This window comes from Heteronotia binoei, chromosome 7 (assembly GCF_032191835.1).
Source record: "Heteronotia binoei isolate CCM8104 ecotype False Entrance Well chromosome 7, APGP_CSIRO_Hbin_v1, whole genome shotgun sequence".
Classification (NCBI taxonomy): domain Eukaryota; kingdom Metazoa; phylum Chordata; class Lepidosauria; order Squamata; family Gekkonidae; genus Heteronotia; species Heteronotia binoei.
Window position 1 is genome coordinate 957256 of NC_083229.1, and position 5724 is coordinate 962979.

Genomic DNA, 5724 nt, shown 5'->3' on the forward strand with positions numbered 1-5724 from the left:
CCTGTCAGGCTCCAAGTGCAAAATCCGTGAGACCATCAGCTTTGCTGCTGGTGCAAGATGCACCCTGAAGTGCCTTCCCCACCCCCAAACAGCCTGCCTGCTGCACGGGAGAACGGGGGCTCCAGCCCCTGAGGCGGTTATGGTGGCAGCCTTCTCTGGAGATACCGGTGGGCCAAAAGTCCCAGCCCCCCGAGATCCTGGCTGCATTTGAGACTGGGAGGCTGGCAGCCCCTGGGCCTGAGGCTCAGCAGCTGGGCCAGCCACTCCACAGACAATGACTAGGTGGGCTGAGGGGGCAGGAGAGGAACGTTGTCTTGGAAGCCTTGTTTGGCCTCTGGGCTTCCCCTCTGAAATGCGGTCCAGCCGGTTGTGCGCTTGATTTTGGAATGCAGGGGAGGATTATGGCCAGGCTCATCGCAAACAACCTCCGCACCACCCGTCGCCTGCTCCCATCACATCTCCGCTGCTTCAGCACAACCTCCCTCCATTTCCTTCCGCTGCCGAATGGAAGGAGCAGCCATCAGGTGGGACGGGCAGCAGAGCCACTCCTGTGCTCGGAACACAATGCCCAAACCTGGATGAGACCACGGTGCCTTTCCTGACCTGCAACCGAACCTGGAGAGCCCCAAGGAAGCCACAGAGGAGGGAAGGACTTCCCCGCAGCTCTCCCAGCTCTGCAGAATCAAGTGGCCGATGGCCTCTTCAGGCCAGAGTTCCCTTCACCAGATGCCCAGCAGGGGCCATCCAAAGCAGCTCCTTTTAGACATTTCTGTGCTTCAGGCAGACACTCTGTCGAATGGGGTGGGAGTGTATCACTGCAGGCCTAGTCCAAATGCCCATGTTCTGTACAAGAGGCTGAGGGCAGCCCGGTGCCCACCAGCCCCTGCAGGGAACCCCCCCCTGGAGCTGTAGCACAGGCAGTCCCAAGCAGAGCCACAGACTCAAGCACCAGACCCAACTGGGCTCCTGTAGGCACCACGAGCAGAGAGCCCAGTCCCACCTGGGGCTCAGCCTCTTGCTCCACCCACCCCCCTTCTCTAGCCTGCACTGGCCACAGGGCAACCCTCGGCAGTGCCAGCGGAGGGGGCTGGGGAGCACCAGAGCTGTCCATGGAGAAGAGCTCATCCACGGTGGCCAGAAAGAGACGTGCCACCACTCCTGGAAGGGCAGAGCAGCAGGAGGGATGTGAAATGCTCAGACCCAGGGCACGCTGCCTGTGCAACGGTGGCCTCTTTAGTCAGAGACAGAGCTGGCTGATGCTGCCAAAGGATGAAGCCGATGCCCTGCCAGGTGCCCTCCTGCCAGCCCAGGATCCTCCCTCCATGTCAAGAAAGGCAGCTCACTCCTGCCCCCCCAGCCAAGGCAAAGAACCACCGCCCAACACAGCACCCCTCCCCCCCACTGCGCAGCCTGGCAGGGTATGGCAAGAGGGAGGGGACACCCAGTCCTCACCTCAGCCATTGCCTGTCCCAAGACTCCTGTGCAAGGGCACCCTGGCTTCCCTCCTGCTGCACGCTGAACCCACCGTGGCAGAATCGAGCACTGGAGGCAGAGACTGGACCACCCGCCCCCTCCATCTATAGACCCAGAGTCCACCCAGCTTTCCTGGAAAGGGTCACTTCTTCACCCAGGGGGGAATTAGCTCCTGCACAAGACAGCTCTTAGCTCGCTTGCAGTGCAGACTCTCATTCCTGCTTGGGGCAGCCAGGCGTATTTGAGCACCGCAAAGAACATCTTGGCAGCAGTGCCAAGGCCTCCTTGAGGAGGCAACCAGGAGACACAGACCCAAGGGCTTGCACGGGCACCAGCTGTTCTCGTGCTGGGCAATGAAGCCCCTGGAGCCAGGCATCACCTTCGGCAGGGGCTGCCCCCCCCCCCGTCACCTCTGCCCAGTGCAAATGTGAGCCCTGGTACCAATCCTGATGCGGTCCGGGCTGGCTTGCTCATTGCGGAGGGCACACTCAGCCCCGCCCCTGGAGAAAGGCACAGGCCAGGGAATCCAACCCATGCGGAGCATGCCCAAGTTCGACAGGAATTTAGACGGGGAAAGTCAGAAAAAGGATCTCAAGTGGCCTCTTTATAAACCCCCCCCCCCCCAATCTCCATCACTAAAACCCGGGAGAGCTTTTAAAAACTTCAGTGTTGAGTTCTGGGAAACTGCATACAGCCGTTCTCTTCTAGGTCATGTCACATAAAAATGGAGATTCTGACCCATGTTGCACAAGGCAGCCCATGCTCTTGCCCCATCTGTCTGGCCCCCTCACACCCTGCAAGGAGGGGGGAGGAGCCCCGAGCACAGCAGAGGGGCTCCTCATTCTTGAAGCCCCGAAAGGGGGGAGGCAGCTCCCCCCTCACTCCCCACCCTCTGACCTGGAAGCTGGGGCAGGATCTCGTAAGATCATAAGAGCCTTCCTGGATCAGACCAGTGGCCTGTCTAGTCTAGGATCATCTCTCTCCCAGTGGGCAACCAGTTCCTCTGGAGGGCTAGCAACAGGGCAGAGAGGCTGAGGCCTTCCCCTGAGAAGAACCTCAGAAGAGTCCTTCTGGGTCAGACCAGGGAGGGTCCATCTAGTCCAGCCTCCTGTCTCACAGAGTGGCCAGCCAGTTCCTCTGGAGGGCCAGCAACAGGGCAGAGAAGCCGAGGCCTTCCCCTGAGAACCTCAGAAGAGCCCTGCTGGGTCAGACCAGGGAGGGTCCATCTAGTCCAGCCTCCTGCCTCACACAGTGGCCAGCCAGTTCCTCTGTAGGGCCAGCAACAGGGCAGAGAGGCCGAGGCCTTCCCCTGAGAAGATTAGAAGAGCCCTGCTGGGTCAGACCAGGGAGGGTCCATCTAGTCCAGCCTCCTGCCTCACACAGTGGCCAGCCAGTTCCTCTGTAGGGCCAGCAACAGGGCAGAGAGGCCGAGGCCTTCCCCTGAGAAGATTAGAAGAGCCCTGCTGGGTCAGACCAGGGAGGGTCCATCTAGTCCAGCCTCCTGCCTCACACAGTGGCCAGCCAGTTCCTCTGTAGGGCCAGCAACAGGGCAGAGAGGCCGAGGCCTTCCCCTGAGAAGAACCTCAGAAGGGCCCTGCTGGGTCAGACCAGGGAGGGTCCATCTAGTCCAGCCTCCTGTCTCACCCAGGGGCCAGCCAGTTCCAACAACAGGGCATAGCGTCTGAGGCCTTCCCCTGAGGTTGCCTCCTGGCTCTGAGATCCAGAGGCTTAGTGCCCCTGAACACGGAGGTTTCCCCCAGTCACCCTGGCTAGTAGCCACTGGTAGACTTATCCCCCATGAATCTACCTCATCCACTTCTAAAGCTCTTTATTCCTGAGGCCCTCATTACACCTTCTAGCAGCACATTCCACATTTGAATCACTCTCTGTGTCAAGCAGTATTTTGTCTTGTCCGGCCTGAGCCTCCCGCCCCCCTCAGTTTCATTGGATGCCCTCAAATTCTAGTATGTGGGGAGAGCTCTCTTGGTCAAGCAGCCCCATGGCGCAGTGTTAAAGCTGCAGTCCTAAGCTCTTTCTACGACCTGAGTTCGATCCCGGCGGAAGCTGGCTTCAGGTAGCCGGCTTGAGGCTGACTCAGTCTTCCCTCCTTTCGAGGTGAGTAAAATGAGTGCCCAGCTTGCTGGGGGGAAAGTGTAGATGACTGGGAAAGGCAATGGCAAACCACCCTGTAAAAAGTCTGCCGAGTCAAAAACAACTGGTGTTTGCAACAACTGGTGTTGTTCAGTCACACAGTGGAGTCCTCTTTGTGACCCCCTGGATCAAGTCACGCCAGGCCCTCCTGTCTTCCACCATTCTCTGACGTATGCTCAAATTCGTGTTTGTGACATCAGCAACGCTGTCCAGCAATCTCCTCTTTTGCCGCCCCCTTCTTCTTTGGCCTTCTGTCTTTCCCAGCATCAGGGGCTTCTCCAGGGAGTGCTCCCTTCTCATTGGGTGGCCAAAGGAGTTGAGCTTCAGCTTCAGCATCTGACCTTCCAGGGAACGTTCTGGGTTGATTTCCCTTAGGACTGACTGATTGGATCTTCCTGCAGTCCAAGGGACTCTCAAGAGTCTTCTCCAGCACCACAGCTCAAAAGCATCTATTCTGCACTCGGCCTTCCTTATGGTCCTGCTCTCACAGCCATACATACTACTGGGAATACCAGGAGACTACCTTCACAGGGGACTACCTTTACCTTTTCTTTTTTTCTCTCTTGGTCAACTCTCCCCACCCCACGGGTAACTTTATAAACTTCTGTCATGTTCTCCTTTAGTTGTCTCTTCTAGACGGAGAAGTCCCCAACGCCTCAGTCTTCCCTCTTGGGGAAGGCGCTCCAGCCCAGCCCTCATCTTGGTTGCCCCCCCCCCCCCCTGTACTTTTCCCAGCTCTGCAAGGTCCTTTTTGAGACAGAGATCAGAACTCTGCAGCCCGCTATTCCAAAGGAGGCTGCACCACAGAGCTACACCGGCCAGGGCACTCTAAGACTGGCTATTCACTTCCTCTCTGAAGAATCACCACCACAGAGCTGGCCTTTTCCACCGCTGCAGCCTACCGGGTTAACCCTCTCACTGAGCTGTCTGCCATGACCCCAAGATCTCCTCCTCCTCTCTCAATCTCAGCAAATTCTAGCCCCACTACCCTGCACTGGAAGTTGGGGGGGGGTTGTCGCAAGCCAGCCCTCCCTCCTTCACACAGCCAAGGGACTAAGACGCGCCCCCCCCCCCCCAAATCCTCTGCTCCCCTGCCCCAGTGACCACAAGCAAGTTCTGAATTGCACATGAAGGCTTTATTTACCCCACGAGCTCTGGAGTGATGCCCTGACCCAGCCCTCTTCCTGGGGAAAAGGAGTGTGCTTTTGATGGTGGGGGGGGGGGGGGCTGAGGTCACAGAAACACCAGGCGGAGGGTTTCTGCCTCCATCTCGGCTCCCTGGGTGTGCACCCTTCACTGGCTGGCTTGCTAGGGCAGCACAAGAGGGCTTGCACAGTCTGAAGGGAAGGGAAGGGGGCCGCAGTGCCCTCCCTAAGTCTACCAGGAACGGAGAGGAGTGCCTGAAGCCCAGGGTGGCTGCAATGACCCCCCCCTCTCATTGGGGCAGAACAGGGGCAGCCCCCCACCAGGCCCAGCACGCCTAACTCTGCAGCCAAGCACCGTAAGGGAGCTCTGGGCTCGGAACAGGCCAGGCAGGAGTGGAGTAGAAGCCCGGGAGCTGGGGGTGGCCAATCCCCCCCAGCAGAACCCCACCCCTGCCACCCTGGAGGGGGGAGGACCAGCCAGAGCTCTGCTGCAAGACCTCCTGCCCCCAACCCTCTATCACCTTCCACGCAGCTCCCACATGTCTCTTCTCCTCCCCACCCCAAAACTCAAGAGGAAGGTCAGCAGAGGGGCTCAGATGAATGGAAGGCCCTCCCCACTTGTTCCCTCCTGCCCAAGCCAGACCAACGTCCAGCACCAACAATCCCTCTCTGCCCCCCAAGGGCTGGGGGGAGGGGCTAGGTGCAAGAACCAAGCATCAGCACTTCTTCTTCCATGCCCAGGGAAATGCCAACGACCACCAGGCCAGCCAGCGATTCTTCCCCAGCCCAGTTGGGCCGGGGGTTCTGGAAGGGGGGGGTTTGGCCATCTCTTGGGCATGGGGCCTGCAGGGCTCACTGGGCGTGGGGAGGGAGTTGTGCATTTCCTGCATGGGCAGGGGGGCCTGAAGCAGGTGGCTCCAAGCAACTCTTTGACCTTGTGCTTCTAAGGCCTCCC